General features: G+C 36.1%; 1 protein-coding gene across 4 annotated transcripts in view; it reads left to right on the forward strand.

Moving 5' to 3' along the window:
* MTMR3 (myotubularin related protein 3) overlaps window positions 1–17,411 on the forward strand; it is a 124,252-nt gene that overhangs the window by 49,604 nt on the left and 57,237 nt on the right. The window lies entirely within an intron of this gene.

Consider the following 17,411-nt stretch of genomic DNA (forward strand, 5'->3'; position numbering starts at 1 on the left):
AAGTAAACATAGAATTAATTACTACACAACTCAGCAATTCCACTTCTAGATATACCCCAAAGAAGTAAAATTAGGAACTTGAACAGATTTTTGTAAACCAGTGTTTATTAGCAGTATTATTCACAATAGCCAAAAGGTAGAAACAACCTAAATATCCATCAATGGATGAATTTATCAACAAAAATGTGGTATATACAGATAATGGAATATTAGAAAGGAATGTGATTCTGATACATGCTACAACATGGATGAATCTAGAAAATATTATGCTCCAATAAGCCAGACACAAAAGAAATATTGTATGATTCCACTTATTTGAGGTATCTATAAGATTCATAGAGACAAAGTAGAATAGTGATTACCAGGGGCTGAGGGGAGGAGTTAATGGGGAGTTGTAATGTAAGGAGTACAGGCTTACAGTTTGGCATGATTAAAAAGGTCTGGAAATGTATAGCAGTTACGGTTACACAACAATGTGAATGTACTTAAAGCCATTAAACTTTACACTTTTAAAAATGATTAAAATTGTAAACATATTTTAACACAGAAAAAACCTGAAAAAAATACACTTAAAATATATGCAATTTGTTATAGTTCAATTACACCTTAAAATTTTTTTTTAAAAGTATCTGGGTGATCCAAAAGTTTTTGAAGACCTTAAAGATGAAATAATAAACTGGAGAGCTTTAAAAACAATTTATCCTACAACACAATATATTTTATAATGGAAACAGATCAGTGGAACACAGGCAAGCAATGGCTATATTTTAACTTTAGGAAAGCCTTCAATTATCCCTTGTGGCACCTTCTTCTATAAGAGATGAAAATATGTCTTATTGCTAAATGGTGCAAAACAGATTAGAGGTCATTTTGTTGTTTACTGCTGGTTTGCTGTCGGATGGGAGAGACATAACCAATGGTCTTATAAAGGGGTTAGGGTTGGACTCTGTCATATATTGTCAGCAGTGATATAGATAGTGAAAGTTCACAGATGACTTGTCAGCTCCTTGGAGGATAGAATTAGAGTTCAGAATTATCTTGACAAGTGACAAGAGCTTGTAAAGAATAAAGATTTTTGGGAACAAATGTCAAGTAGTATTCTTCAGACAATGGATAATAAAACATTGATGAAAATCTCTAGTTTTGTGGGAGAATGAATATGAATAAAGCCCATATTTTTTGAAAATGTAATAGGACATGTATGTAAGAAATATATTGTCAGTACACAAGGGCTTCTTATTGGTTTTTCTTTGTGAACAATATACGTAACATGAAATTTTGCTATATTATTGAACTTACTGAATGGAGAGAGAGTATGGAGTAGAGGTTGACAATGTAAACTATGGAGCCAGAATGCTTGGATTTGAATTCTACCTTTTCCATTTGGCTGGTATGACCTTGGGAAATTTACTTCTCTGTATGTTTTTTTTTTTTTCAGCTGTAAAGATAATAGGAACAATATTGGTGGCTTCCTTATACAATTATTGTGGGGGTAAATGAGTTAATATGTATAATACTTTAAAAACAGTACCTGGCATATAGGGAAGTGCTTAATAAAAGGTAACTGCTAATAATACAAGCTTAACAGCTGGTCAGTCAATTTATTAATCTGAGGTTAAGCTTGTATGTTGCTTGATTTGGGAGTGTTTTCTCTTTGTTCTGTTATTTTTTTTTTAGATTTTTTTTTTATTTAAAAAATATTTTGGTGTAGATGCAAAGCTCTTGCTCTTTCTGGGTAGTGTACCACATATTATTACCATGCTTTTCTGATGCTTTGGAGTCAGTTATTCATGTGGATGCAATACCATTCAGGTTCTTTGCCAGTCATTAGAAAGCATTACATATGTATGATTGCAAAATTACCTTGGCTTCAAGTTAGAAGAAACCACTTTATAGTCTCACCTATTGATGAAACCTGTCTATCTGCTCCTCCTTTGTCAGCTCAAGAAAGGTTGAGAAAAGGACAGGCAAGAAAGTCAGTTTTCAGATTTGAAACAAAATTGTTATACAAAGAATGGGACATAAAAAATTACTTCAGGAATGGCTCAATCAAAGCAAGATTATATGGCCTCCTAATTTTACATGATGGCCTTGAAGAGATCAAAGAGGAGTAAGACCACCTTCTCGCTGTCACTTTTGCATATCCGTGCATGTTGAACTTTCATATTCTATATCCTTGTTTTAAAGCAGTATTTTTATCTTTACAAAAACCATTTTCATTTTATATAAAAGTGTCATTATGTTAATGCCAGTTCAGGAATTTGGACAACTTTTGTATAACTGCTGAAGTAAAGATGAGGACTAGTATTTCATCTATTCTGTTTGGTTCAAAAACTCTTTTTACATGCTCCGTGAAAATGACAGTTTGCAGTTAATTATGACCACATATTATCTATTACTAGCTTAATGCTGGAACGTGAAAGTAGAAAACTCCAGTATTCCCATGGATTATGATGAGAATTATCACCTCTAGTTATTTTTAATTGCATTTTTTTTTTTGGATAGGATCTTGGTCTGTCACCCAGGCTGGAGTGTAGTGACATGATCATAACTCACTGCAGCCTCAATCTCCTGGGCTCAAGTGATCCTCCTGCCTCAGCCTCCCATAACTGGAACTACAAGTGCATGCTACCATGCCTGGCTAGATGTTTTGCTTTTTGTAGAGATAGGGTCTCATTATGTTACCTAGGTTGGTCTCAAGCAGTTCTCCCGCTTTGGCTTTCATTGTTTTTGAGAAGATCTTTTATTGTCCCAAAACTCTTAGAAATACTATTTCATTGATTAATCAAATATTTTGAGTAGCTCTGGAGGGAACTTGTAGTGTGGCGGGAAAGGGAAAAGGAGTTGGGAGAGGGAGAGAGGTAGACATTGATAAAAGAGAATAAATGCTAAATCATGTGTACTTGCAAAAATGCAGTAAAAGTTCAGTGTTTTGGAATGCTAGGAGAGCTCTTAGGGTCTGATTTGGAGAGAAGGCAGTCTGGGTATAGGAAATAAAACAATGGCAAGGCATTTGAAATGAACATAGAATGTTCTAGAGGGGAAGAGTAAGATCCTCATTCTGGGGAGACTGTGTGGTTGAGAGAGAAGGTCCTAATTTTGGGGGGACCTTGTTGTAGATCTTGGCAGGTGTAACAATAATACAATAATAGTACCCTGAGAGTTAACTGAGAATGTGTAGAGAATAATGGTTCATGTTGCATTGGCCCACTCACTTAAATGATTTCTTCTTACTTGACCTCAAATGCCTATGACTAAACTTTTTGCTTTAGCAAAATCACGCATTACTTTATTATTTTAGGCTTTCAAAGTTTATAATGTACCTTCCTGTGATGAGGGCTTAAACAAAAATTTATAATGAATAATGGAAATTTATCTTTCCTGATAGTTTATTCTATGTGAAGACCAGCAGGTAGAAACATTGAATTTATGGTAAGAACGAGAATATAGAGATTTTAAATGGACACAGGATTGCTTGAAAAACATTTATTGAATGGGCCCTAGTTAATTTCTCTCATTCGCCTAGATTTTTAATCAGTTTTTAAAAAAATCTTTTTAAAGACTAGTAAAGTTGTAGCAGTGGGATTAGAGAAGGAACAAAGAAGTCTGTAACTGGTTCTGATCAATTAGTTCTAAACACCACTCACTGCATTTGGGCCAGCCCACCTAGATTATTTTTGTTTTTTATCTGAAAAATAGTTACCGAGCATCTTCTTCCTCTTCATTAGAATTAGTATGCATTGATTTGAGGACATTAGCGCAATAACCCTATGTTCTAATGTTATCTCCGTTTTACAGATAAGGAAACTGAATGAATGTCTCAACGTGATACGAGTAAATTTTGGAGCCAAAATTTGCATCCAAAACTATCTGAGTCCAGAATCTGTACTCTTACTTACTAAGCCATATTGTAAAGCCTCTCATGTTTGACATAGTGCTAGGCCCTTGGGTTCAAATGTTGATTAAGAAAATGACCTGGCTGGGGGAGGTGGCTCATGCCTGTAGTCCTAGCCCTCTGGGAGGCCGAGGTGGGAGGATCGTTTGAGCTCAGGAGTTCAAGACCAGCCTGAGTTAAGAGCGAGACCCTGGCTCTACTAAAAATAGAAAGAAATTAGCTAGACAACTAAAAATATATAGAAAAAATTAGCCGGGCATGGTAGTGCATGCCTGTAGTCCCAGCTACCAGGGAGGCTGAGGCAGAAGGATTGCTTGAGCCCAGGAGTTTGAGGTTGCTGTGAGCAAGGCTGACGCCACGGCACTCTAGTCCGGGCAACAGAGAGAGACTCTGTCTCAGAAAAAAAAAAAAAAAAAAAAAAAGAAAATGACCTATCTTGGAAATCATCCTTCTGGTGGGACAGAGAGAGAAATAATTATGACAGGTAGTAAGTGTTATAAATTGAAAGAGCTCTATTGAAATGGCACAGTAAACTCTGCAGGAAAGCTTTCACAGTGAAAATGTATCCTTCAGTTTGTGGCTTGAAACATGGGATTTATCCAGGTGGATAAAGTAGGATGTGTAAATCAGGCAAAGATAATAGTGGTGAAAAAAAGCTCATGGACGAAATTTTAAAAAGCAGCCCTCAAAGTCAGAGTTAGTATATGTAATGGTGTCTCTTGAATTCCATGGCATCTCAGATTCAATAAAATGTTGAATTTTTTTAATGCTCACTGGCCTAACTATAGTTTTTTTTTTCTTTTAAAGGTATTTGTGTTCCATTTAAGTAATCTCAGATATCACTAGTGATGTGTATACTACACCGTGGAAACACTGGTAATGGAGTATTCCTATTGAAAAAATATATGCTGCAGAATATAGGGTTTAGGTTAGATGTAAGACAACTGTTGAAGATGTAAATCACTAGAAAGGAAAAAAAATGTATGTTCTTCCCGAGGTCCTTATACTGTCTCACATTGTAGCATATGTACATGTCCTGACCAGAAACACAAGGAGTACAGAATGTGTTGTCTAGTCATAGGCCTAATGGTTACCAGAAAGCTTGGATAAATGTTATAGTCCTTTCTCCTCTTTCAGACATTAGCTGCTGCTTTGCTTTTCTTTCTTTCTTTCCTTTCCTTTTTCTTTTTCTTTTTTCTTCCTTTTTCTTTCTCTCTCTCTCTTTTTTTTTCTTTCTTTCATCTTGCTCTGTCACCCTGGCTGGAGCGTCATGGCGTCAGCCTAGCTCACTGTAACCTCAAACTCCTGGGCTCAAGTGATCTTCTCGTGTCAGCCTCCTGAATAGCTGGGACTACAGGTGTGTACCACCACACCCAGCTAATTTTTCTATTTCTTTCTTTTGTTGTTGTTTTTTTTTTTTTTGGTAGAAGTCTCCCTATGTTGCTCAGGCTGGTCATGAACTCCTGGCCTCAAATCCTCCCACCTAGGCCTCCCAAAGTGGTAGGATTACAGGCATGAGCCACCCCGCCTGGCCTCAGATATTAGCTTCTTTGACAAACTATTTTTATGTTGGAAAATGCAAGAAACATAAGGTGACCTTGGAGATAGGATATTATTATTAATAGTTAAGCTCACACACTTATTGGAAAGTTGAGAATGCCAATTACTTGTCTGTATGGATTTTTTTTAATGCTTTACGTTAATGTTTTTGTATTAACTATATACTTAAAATACTCCATAATGTATACAGAATAGGTTTCTATTAGGCTGTATATTAGAGAATATTTTTCATCTTAAGGGAATATTTCACTAATATTTTAGTATGTTTAGTATGAATGTAAATGATTTAGCCACTATGCTTTTTTTTTTTTTTTGAGACAGAGTCTCACTTTGTTGCCTGGGCTAGAGTGAGTGCCGTGGTGTCAGCCTAGCTCACAGCAACCTCAAACTCCTGGGCTTAAGCGATCCCACTGCCTCAGCCTCCCGAGTAGCTGGGAATACAGGCATGCGCCACCATGCCCGGCTAGTTTTTTTTTTTTTTCTATATATATTTTTAGTTGGCCAGATAATTTCTTTCTATTTTTAGTAGAGACAGGGTCTTGCTCAGGCTGGTCTCGAACTCCTGACCTCGAGTGATCCACCCGCCTCGGCCTCCCAGAGGGTTAGAATTACAGGCGTGAGCCACCATGCCCGGCCCACTATGCTTTTTTTAAACACCCCACCTCCCCATTTTGTGATTAATAGGTTAAGGAAAATGATAATGTAAGAAGTTTTTAAATTCAAAGTTTAGTTTTTGTCTTCAGTGTGAACCCAGGCTTGTCTGAAGTTTTCTGAGATGTTGATTTAAATGCGATTATTTAAAAGTGTACCGGGAGAAATCTCTTTTACTTAAAAACTTACTTCTTGTTAGCCCTGATTTAACTTTGTACTTTTGCCTGCCTTTTTTTTTTTTTTCTTAAGTAAAACATGTTGATGAATTCTGCCTTTTGGTTTTAGCTGAAAAAGTTCATTTTCTTCCAAAATATATTTGGATGGCAGTTACATGTATCCCTCTGTTTACATGAGATAAATATTATTTATTTAAAAGGGTGGACTGTTTTCTGGGGAAGTGTTGAATTGAAGATGGTGTTCAGGTCAAGATAATTTCTGGTCTTTTGGCCATTTAATAGTCTGAGGAGAACTGCTTAGAAAGAGTAGGTATTTGAGCTCACTGTTTAAACAGAGCCCACATTGTGGCGTGTGGTTATTGGAGGTTATTTGCATTTTTATTGGCTTGTTCTCAAAAATATGAGTAGCTCCTTTCCTAATTGCCAGAATATAAATTTTAACTAGGCTAGTAGAAGAGTGGGTTCTTATAATTTCACACAGCCTCTACTGTTAGAATTTTGTCTCTCTTCTCTGAATACCTCTTGGCTAGCTGGAGTTGGACAGTGTTTAATTATGACAGCAGTTAAAAATTCAAATCTGTTTCTTCTTTTCATTGTTAAGTCATATGCTTAAAGGATACATCTGAATTTTCATTTAGCTTTTCTGGTCCTTGTCCATTTTGATGCTTGTTACTCTGCATAAAACTGAGTAGAAGGAGCCGGAACTTTTGAGAGTCTGTTTGTTTATAGATGGGGAAAGGAGTATTAACATTCCTAATAAAATATTCATATACTGATAAGTAATATGCAAATTAGCTAGGTTTGGGATACAAATAGCTATTTTTTGAGTGTAGTTTACTTCAAAATTTTTTCTAGAATTCTATCTCATGTATGTAGGCAAAATAGGAAAAAAGCATGCTCATTTATACATGAACATAACACTTTATAGTTCCAGTGGCAAACTATAGGGGGATGGTATAAAAAGGATGGAATTTGGAGATTCTGCTTTTATGGCAGGATCTAGAAGCAAAACATAACAGAATAAGTAGTGTAAACTTGGCATGTTTCAAAATGACATTGGTATGTTTTTATCATGAATTTTGCCTAGTGTTTTAGTTGCCTTAAAAAAACCCACATTTTTGGTCTTTGCTGCCGGTCTCATTGATTAGTTTTTCCTCTTGAGTACATAAAAAGTGGGAGCTCTTTTCTTGTTTTCTTTATTTTTTTTGGAGGGAGCTCTTAATTTAAATCTCAAGAAAACTTTTTGAGCCTATTTTTAAAGCTCCTCTTCATAGGGATTGATCATTTTGGGTCTTCTGTCCAAGAAAATGCAGTTAAAATTTTATTCTTTGAATGGTAGGAGGCAGGAGGGACAGAGTCTGCAGTCTAATGTTGTTTAAGATACAATTATATATATTAAGAGGGGCAGAAGTCATTACAACATTATAATTAGGAAAATTTAAGTTTCCATGGAGAGATATGAACTTTTGAAATTCAAATCCTCCTCCCACCCCGTTTAAAAAAAATAGAACATTTAATTTAGGCATTGTTGGTGAGGACTCTGATTTTGGGGCAAAGTAGGGAAGAAAAGAGGGAGAGGGTAGGGGGAACCAGAGTTACTTCTTTCCACTTCGCTGGAGGTTAATTGAGAACAAGTGGCAGGACATTAATAAATATGCAGGAAACTGCCTTCTGTTAATTTCCCAAAGGTAGACCTTGGAACTGGTCAAAGGAACAGAAGTCAAGAAACCTTTTTCCAATGCTGAAGCTAGTCTTTCTGATCTTTCCATGGCAATTATAAATATTGAACTACCTGTGGCACTTAGATAAAATGACCCTGCTTGGCTTTTAATTCAATTAATTTCTAGTGATTGAATGCCTGGATTTCATCGTAACAACTGAGACTTAAGTACTTCTTTTGTTCTCTGTTAAATTGTAAGGGTTTTTTTCTTTCTTAGGAGATAGGGAACGTTTCTTCCTTTCAGATGGAGAACCTAAATGCTGCTTTATAAAATTAGATTTAAAATTTTTAATTTCTGTAGTGAAGTGATGCCTACCCTGTGATCTTTCATAGAGGGTATGGAATCAGAAAATAACATTACAAATTGCTCATAGAACTTACAATTATATTAATGATTTAATATATCAGAAGTATGAAGTGAATGTTGTACATGTAGAAGTGATTATTAAGAACAAGTCAGAACATAATATATCTTTACATTCTTAATTTTTAACCCCTTTTGGTAGATTGTATATGATCTTTGGTTTTTATTTCTTCTGGTGGTAAAGACATTGTATGTGGTTGATTATCTCCCCTGCCTCATGGATTAAGTTTAAATGGAAAATGCTTGTAAAATAAGTGATTTAAAAGGGTATCAATGAAATCTGTATGAATTTTGTTAAAGTTGGTTTGGTCGCAGTTAATCTTTTCTGAGAACATGGTCAGGGCTTCTTCCTCTTCCCTATTGAGATGTGAAAAGCAGTAAGGCCCATGTGAAATGAAGCTGATTTAACTGACTTAATGTCTAAAAATGCTAGAGCACACTTACTTTGCTTTTGACTTCTAACATTTTTGGGTCCACATTTAGAAAAGCAGCTGTCAGCATTTCAGCCACTAAAAGACAGATGATCTTAAGTATTGATCACTAACCGTCTCAAAATCTGTCCATTGAACAGCTTCTTTTAGAGAGGGTGTATTTAGAACCTTTCCCACATTAAAAAAAATCAATTTATGTAAATAAAAATGAAACACTCTTCACTAATGTAGTTACAGAATTATGCAAGATTGGTCCTTTGTTCATTATCTATTGAAACAGAGCTTTTACTCATTATAGTGAAAATTAACATAAATGTTGCTGGTTCAATAGACTATTACCAGGAAAGGTTCTTTGATACAGAAATGTGATTATAATTTGGAGTTCAGCTGTTTCTGACACTGTATTGGAATTTTTTTTTCAAGGAGAGGATCATTGTTTTTTGTTTAGGAAATAATATTTTAGCTGCTTATCTGTGCCCCACAGCTGGCTGAGAAATGCAGCACACTGAACACGAAGTTGTGTCTGGAACCCTGAAAACTCCCAGACCTTAATGTTTCCAAAGAGGTAGAAAAGACACATAGCTTCTGGTTTGGTTTTGTTTTTGTGCGTGTGTTGTTTTTTAAAAATCATATTGCTGGGAGGTCTTATTGACCTAGGACACTGATTCAGTTTTATATTTACTATTTGCTTTATCTTTTTCAACTCATGGTCATAAGTAGGGGAAAAAAGTCACACTGTGAGTGTTTAGCACTGAGAATAGCTCAGTTGACATTAGAATGGCAGCTGCAGAAGGAAAAGAACTTGGCTTCGTTGCAGCATCCCCAGTGCCTAGAATAGTTTCTACTCAAAAATGTTTGTTGAATGAACATCCACCACTTACTACAGTAGCTGAATGCAGCCATGCTTTTGAACTCTCTCCTTATTTCTATTTTCATTTATAGTTGACTTGAGCTTCAAAAAGTTTTAGAATCCTTGAGGTTCAGGGAGTAAGACTAAGCCATAGTAGTTTTATGTGGCTTATAAATGCTTGGGTTTTGGTTAATGGTAGTGATTAAATTATCTTCCTACTATGGAATAATCTTAGCCGTATGCTACAGAATCCAAGCTTCTGATATGTGAAAAGTTATAAAAGACATAAATGAGGAGACACTAAGAAGCTGAAAAAAATCACCCAAAGTAGTGGCAATTGTAAATCTACTTCTTAAAATTTAGCACTTCTGAATTTTTAAAAATATTATCTCTACACTCAACTTTTGCTCTGAATCTGTTTATTAATATTCAATGTATGTGCAAGAAAATCCATTTGTTTCCACATAAGTGAAAAGTAAGAAATTCTTTTAAAACTCTTCAATGTTACATTCTTAGTTTTCAACTCTTAATTATCCTGCATTTGAAAAGTGAGACAGGGCTATGTAAAAAGCTTTCCATTGTTCTTTTGAAGTTAAACTGTATCCCAGCCAAAGAAGTGTTGCTTTAGTCTCCCTCTACCTCCCAACATTTTAGGAGGCCTGGTGAGCTTGAGTTTTTCCTCATGAATTTGGCTCAGCCTGATTAGTTTTTGTAGTTGGAGTTCTTTTATTACATAAGTGGTCCAAATTAGTGTGCTTCTTTGTCTTTATTGAAGCTAATGTGCTAGGGTGGCGCATACATGTTCACATAGACTGTTCTGTGTAGGTGCGGAATATGTTTCTTCTTGGTCTTCTCAGAGCCTCCATGCCTTTCCTCTTAGTCATTACCTCATTTTACAAAAAGAGACTTAGAGTATATTGTTAGGTCTGCCTCTCCAATGAAGCTGCACTGTGACATCCAATATTATAGTATTTAATATTCAAGTTTATTTTTACTGTCTTTAGGGTTCTCTCTCAAAATAGATAAAATCCTATCCATTTGGTACAGCATGCGATGATAAAAAATTTTTACCTATTTCAGGTAACTTCAGAAAGATTTTTTTTTTTTTTTAACCCCCTTGGAGATGGAACTTTAGAACCCTGCTCTGCCCCTCTGCCCCCGGGGTTTTTCTGTTCACTAGTGCTTAATATGTTTAAGCATCCCTTGTGATTAGACCTTTTAGAGAATCTTAGATTTAACATAATCATGTTACATTCTACCTGTACAAATACATAACTGTTCAAGGTTACCCAAACATTACTACTCTTACTCTCTGAGGTATATACATGACTGGTATCACGGGAAGGTACCTTGTGGTACCAGAGAACTTTCAGACTCACCTCTCCATGTCCCTCATCTGACAAATAGTCTTAAGAGGCATGGGCAGTTTTTGATTTTGTTGGCAATGTTTCACAATGACACGCTTGTTTCCACCTAGCAGATGTCTGATTGTGGTCATTGGGAAGAATAGTCATTGCCAGCATTAAGCCCACCTACCTGAACCTTTCTGTTGAGTCTGTCTTGTTGTTTGGTCCTTCTCTTGGAATTGCCTGTGGAAATTTTACACAAACACTTGCTATGATAATGGATGCCTCGTATTTTTGACAGAATAATTTATGATTTGTAAAACACGTCAGATGATTCTCACAGTAGATCTAGTGATTTCTGTGAATTAAATATACCACCATCATTCTCAACCCCAGACTTGACCTGTCTCTTGAATTTAATCCCATTTCTTCCCTTAATTACCCACTAGACGCTCATCTACTTGGGAAGTCACCTTTAAAGTCAGCATATCATCGCTTGCTAGCGTCCTTGGACTCATTTCTTAATGATATCATCCTTTTTCTAGTTGTTTCAGGCCTTAAAATTTTGCAGTTTTCTTTGACAAGTTGCTTTGCCTCCTTTGAATCACTTCTGTCTCTTCCTCTGCATTTTCACTATCTTTGAGATACTGGGCTCTTAGCAATTAATATCTGAATTAACTAGTCCAGGAGCATCTTAAGTGACTTTTCCCTCTCCAAACCATCATCCTTGCTGCTTTCGGTTGTTTGGCACCACCACTTTCATGTTATCCCCTGCTCATAAAGCTTTTGGTTTCATACCACTGAATGAAGTCTAGACTCCTTACTTAGCTTTCTGTTCAAGGACCACAGTTGCATCCTAACTGCTTTTCTAGCCTTATCTTCCTGAACACTCTCTTGATACTCCGATTTTCTACTTCTCAGAAATGTTGTTTTCTTCCTACTGTGGTATAGTCATCCTCACTTGAATTACTCGTGTTCCCTTCTTTATCTTTATTTAAATCTCACCCAGTCTATAAGACCCAGTTTAAATTCTTCATCTCCCCTTAAGCCTCCCAGGACCGTCACTCCTCAGCGCTCTGAGCACATGCATGTCACTGGACAGTTTACCCTTTAGTACATTGACACTTCTTGAGTTACAGTGAACTATATCATCATTTTTTGTATGTGTTAATTTTTAAGTAAAATACGCCCTCACATTTACTATTTCATTTGGTTCTTTTTTTAACAGATGAGTACAGTGAGACCTAGCACCAGTTCTTTTTAAGAAATGTTTCTAATGCCCTGTTACTATCCTAAAGTAACATCTATAATTTAATTTAAAAAATCAATATAATGTCCTTGCTCCAATATAAAGGAAAATTAAAAGGAAAATAACTTGTAATATGTATTTCATTATGCAAATACTCAGGTAAAATTATACTCTAGCAAGAAAAGGTCCTACAGATTTATAAATCCCTCAACTTCCCTGCTGTACCGTTACACCTAGTTAAGCAACTTAACAGCAAGACTGGTCTTGATACTTAACACAGTTTGTATCTGAAGTTGCAAAATATGAATAGCTTTCATTTCTCATATAGTGTGTGGCTAATATGACCTGAATTATAAAATTTAAATGAAAAGTTATTGGGAGATAAAATATTGCTTATAAAATAGTTAAAACTCTTTATTATTGCATATTTAGCTTTCCTTTTATAATTCTTAAAGTTTCTGGAGGCTATGGGAATAATGTATCATATTTTACTGACTCCTTAATTTTAGAGCTTTTATATACTATACAGTCTTGGTCATTTACATGACCTCATGTTATTTAAACAATTAGCTCAAATGGATGAATTGTGCCTGCCGATATTGAAAGAAATTGTCACAGGAATCAAATCGATTAGGTCTTTTATCTCTAAAGTTCAAATTGTTGCCTAGTTACAACAAGAATTCTTTGTATTTAGACAATAGTCCCCTTACCTTTTTTCTTAAAGACAGATCTCTTGGTAGAAGCCAAAGTATGTGTACAAAACACCTTAAACTCTGAAGTCCAAGCCTAGAGTGGCTGTAATCTTATTTTTTAAAGTACCTTTCCTGTAGTGGCAAAGGTTTCCCTGTGAAGCCATCAGAAATGATGCCTGCTGCTTGATTGAGAAAAACTCGTAAACAGGAGTATCTGTAGGTTTCTGGAAAGCTCTGTTCTGTATGTTCTCCAATTTCTGAAGGTATGCAGAGGCCTCTAACTGGATCCATTCTGTGCATTTAAACATTCTAAAATCTGTGGTTAACTAAATAGTCCACAGTGTAACAATTTAAAAATCTGTTGTCATGGCATTGTAAGTTGTAGAGAAAAGTCTTATGAGGATATCTAAGTGGCTTAACTTGATTCTTAGGATATTTGTCATTATAAAACGAGTGGTTTTACTTTTCAGATTTCCTTGTGATACCTTGTAGTAGAAAAAGTTCTTGGGACAGACTTCATTTGGTAAGTTCATTTTTTCCCCTCCCATATGCTCTCTGTACTGTCTTGAGGCAGGAAAGTTAGTTTACAGATTGATTTTTAGGGGTATGTTTGTCTGTGTTCATAATTATTTAGATGAGTTTTTCTCTGTTCACTTTAATGTGTCTAAATTTGTTGTTTTCAATACACCTTAGGCCAGGTCACTTCTTCCGTATATTATTGTGCCATAAAACAATATTTCGTGCCTGAAAACTTGTATTTAAGTTGCGATGAGTTCCAATACTAATTTTTTGTCTAAAATAGTCCTCATCAATCTGCAGTTCCTCTAAATTGAAACTTGATTCTTGTTTGAGTTTTCTTAAATTGATACATATCTATATGAAAATCAAGGTCTCTTATTACTAGAGTTAGTTCATTAAGTTCCCCCTTCGGTTTTGCCTTCCATGGTTTCAGTTTACCTGTGGTCCAAAAATATTAAGATACCCTGAGAGAGAGCGAGCGAGACACCATTCAGATAACTTTTATTACAGTATATTGTTTTAATTGTTCTATTTTGTTGTTGTTAATCTCTTAGTGTGCCTAAGTTATAAATTAAACTTTATCATAGGTCTATATATATATATAGGAAAAACATAATATATATAGGGTTCAATACTGTCTGTGGTTTCAGGCATCCACTGGGTGTCTTGGAGTGTATCCCCTGTGGATAAGAGGGGGGGATTACTGTAGTACAAATGTGAATTTTAATGAGGAAAAACAAGTTGCTAGTCATTTTAGATAACAACCCCTGTCCTGTCTCCTTCTTTTCATAGGCCTGTGTGTGTCTGTTACTACATAAATCTTTATTAACTGCCTCTTGTTTCTGCCATATGTTTAATTTAGGGAGTTATAATTTAATTATGTTGAAAAGAAGTTACTGCTTTGGTTTAAGGTTCTAAATCCAAATCATTTCGTTATTCAGGAAACTTTGGCTTACCATTGCCTCTAGAAAAGGGATCAAGGGCTGGGTGCTGTGGCTCACACCTGTAATCCTGGCACTCTGGGAGGCCGAGGCAGTGGATCGCTCAAGGTCAGGAGTTCGAGACCAGCCTGAGCAAAAGTGAGACCTCGTCTCTACTAAAAATAGAAAGAAATTATCTGGCCAACTGAAATATATATATAAAAAAAAAATTAGCCGGGCATAGTGGTGCCCGGGAGGCTGAGGCAGTAGGATCGCTTAAGCCCAGGAGTTTGAGGTTGCTGTGAGCTAGGCTGAAGCCACGGCACTCACTCTAGCCTGGGCAACAAAGTGAGACTCTGTCTGAAAAAAAAAAGAAAGGGATCAAGCTCCTCAGCATGACATTTAGGGCTCTTTACTAGAGGTCAGCTGATCACCTGTTTTCCCTGTGCATCTAGTACACCTCTTGCTGCCATGCTGACCTACTTACTGTCTCTCAAATATTCTCCAATATTTGAGAACCTGCAGTTTTCAAGGTTTTTTTTTTTTGTCTTATTATGTTGCATGTACCATTCCTGTTCCCTCTTTATCTCAGTAGCTCTAAATCTGGCTGGTTCAATTATTAAAAGCCTGAATCTTCTCAAAGCCTTCCTTGACTCGTATTTCTACATCTCTTACTACACTTTGCCTTATTAGTTATATTTGTCATCTGCACAGGATTGTGAATGCTTTGAAGGCAAGAACCATCTTTGTATTTGAATTGTCAATTCGCACAAACACTCCTTGAGTCCTGGGATGATACCAGTGCCTTCTCACTATAAATTCCTTTTGATTAGGGTTTTTGTTTTTCTGAGAATAAGAGGAGAATAGATTGGTTCTAGCAGAGATTGGTTATCAAAACCTTGTTAATTCAGGTTACTGTTTCTTTCCTCCTCCTTTCTGTGTAGTGGAAGTTTATGTAGTTTATATAATCTATGTCCTTGTAGTCCATGTTGTTCAGTATGTTACTTGGTTGTGCTATTCTTGTTTGCAAGTATAAATTTTAGTTTTTGAGTAAGGTGTGTAGTAGGCTATCCCATCTAGGTTTGTGTAAGTACCCCTGTGATGTTCAAGCAACAATGAAATCTCCTAATGATGCGTTTTTCAGAATATGTTGTTAAGCTACGCGTGACTATATATGCATAGAGAAATATCTGGACAGAATTACAAAATAGTTATGTGTAGGTGAACTGAAGGGCAGTAAGTAGTGAGAAGGTGAAGGGCAGTAAGTAGTGAGAAGGGAACTTTTATTTAAAAAAATAGCAGTTTAATTCAGATGTATAAATAACAGATATAATTCACATACTATATACTTCACTCATGTAAAGTATATAATTCAGTGGCTCAGTATATTCATGAAGATGTACAGCTATCACCACAGTCAATTTTAGAACATTTTTATCACCTCAAGAGGAGAAACTCCATACCCTTTAATAGCCCCTCTTACCGCCTATCTCCCTCAGCCCTAAACAACCACTAATCTACCTTCTGTCTCTGTAACTCTGTTCTGGGCATTTCATATAAGTAATCTCATATGATATTCGCTCTTTCATGACTGGCTTCTTTCACTTAACATAATGTGTTCAAGCTTCATCCGTGTTAAAGCATGTATCAGTCAGTACATCATTCCTTTCTCTGGCCAAATAATATTTCATTGTTTGGATATAACACATTTTGTCATTCATTAGTGGACATTTGGATTTTTCCCATCTTTTGGCTGTTTTGGAATGATGCTGCTATAAGCATGTATGTACAAGTTTTTACATGGACACATTTTTCATTCTCTTGGGTATATACCTAAGAGTGAAATTGCTGGGTCAGATGGTAACTCTGTTTAATTGAGGAACTGCCAGGCTTATTTTCCAAAGATGATGCACTATTTTATATTCCCCCTAGCAACGTATTAAGGGTACTTGTTTATCTTTTACACCTGTAATTTTAAAATTTCTTACTAGGAGCATGCACTACCATTATAATAAAAAAAATCACAAAGTGTTATGCTACTTATTAGACCAACAGTAGAGACTCAATTTCTTCCTTTTGTGCTGATAGTATAACTACCACTCTGGGGCCCAAGTTTTACAAGTCAGGTGCTGTAATGAACCATGAATGTTTCCTAAGGATTGGTCATATATGCTCTTCTTAGTTTTAAAAGGAACCTTTAGCAAGTGCTTGATTCAGATTGGTTACAGAGGTACTCATGGTCTTGGCTTTTTTTTTATGAATTTGGAATTCCTCTAGCAATTTTCTTTCCTCGTATGCTTAAAGCAGCACCTCCGACTTTGAACTGTATTTATCTGTTTTCTTATCTCCCCTCCTGGACTATAAATTCTTTAATTTTCCTTCACCCTCACATGTAAGTCTTTATCTAGTCCTGTTAGTTATACACCAAAGTACCTTTCACTTTCATTTTATCAAAATACCTTGTGCTTTAATTTTATCTGTGTTGCCTGCATTCTAAATCAAGCCACCACCCTCTTCCTGGAATTGTCTCCTGATTCTCTCTTCCTTATTCTTTCCCTCTTCTAATCCATTTACCACACAGCAGCCAGAGTTCTTTTTTTTTTAATAACTTATTTTTTTGGCGGGGGGAGGGACAGAGTTTCACTCTGTTGCCCAGGCTAGAGTGTTGTGGCATCAGCCTCACTCATAGCAACCTCAAACTCCTGGGCTCAAGCAGTCCTCCTGCCTCAGTCTCCCGAGTAGCTGGGACTACAGGCATGCGCCACCATGCCTGGCTAATTTTTTCTATATATATTTTTAGTTGTCCATATAATTTCTTTCTATTTTTAGTAGAGACTGGGTCTCGCTCTTGCTCAGGCTGGTCTCGAACTCCTGAGCTCAAACGATCCGCCTGCCTCGGCCTCCCAGAGTGCTAGGCTTACAGGTGTGAGCCATGACGCCCAGCCCAGAGTTATCTTAAATCATGTCACTCTGCTGTTTAAAACCTATCAGTGACTCTTTAAGTTCATTCCCCAATAATTGGGGCTTTTGAGGTAGAA

The sequence above is a fragment of the Lemur catta genome, chromosome 21 (genome assembly GCF_020740605.2).
Source record: "Lemur catta isolate mLemCat1 chromosome 21, mLemCat1.pri, whole genome shotgun sequence".
NCBI lineage: Eukaryota > Metazoa > Chordata > Mammalia > Primates > Lemuridae > Lemur > Lemur catta.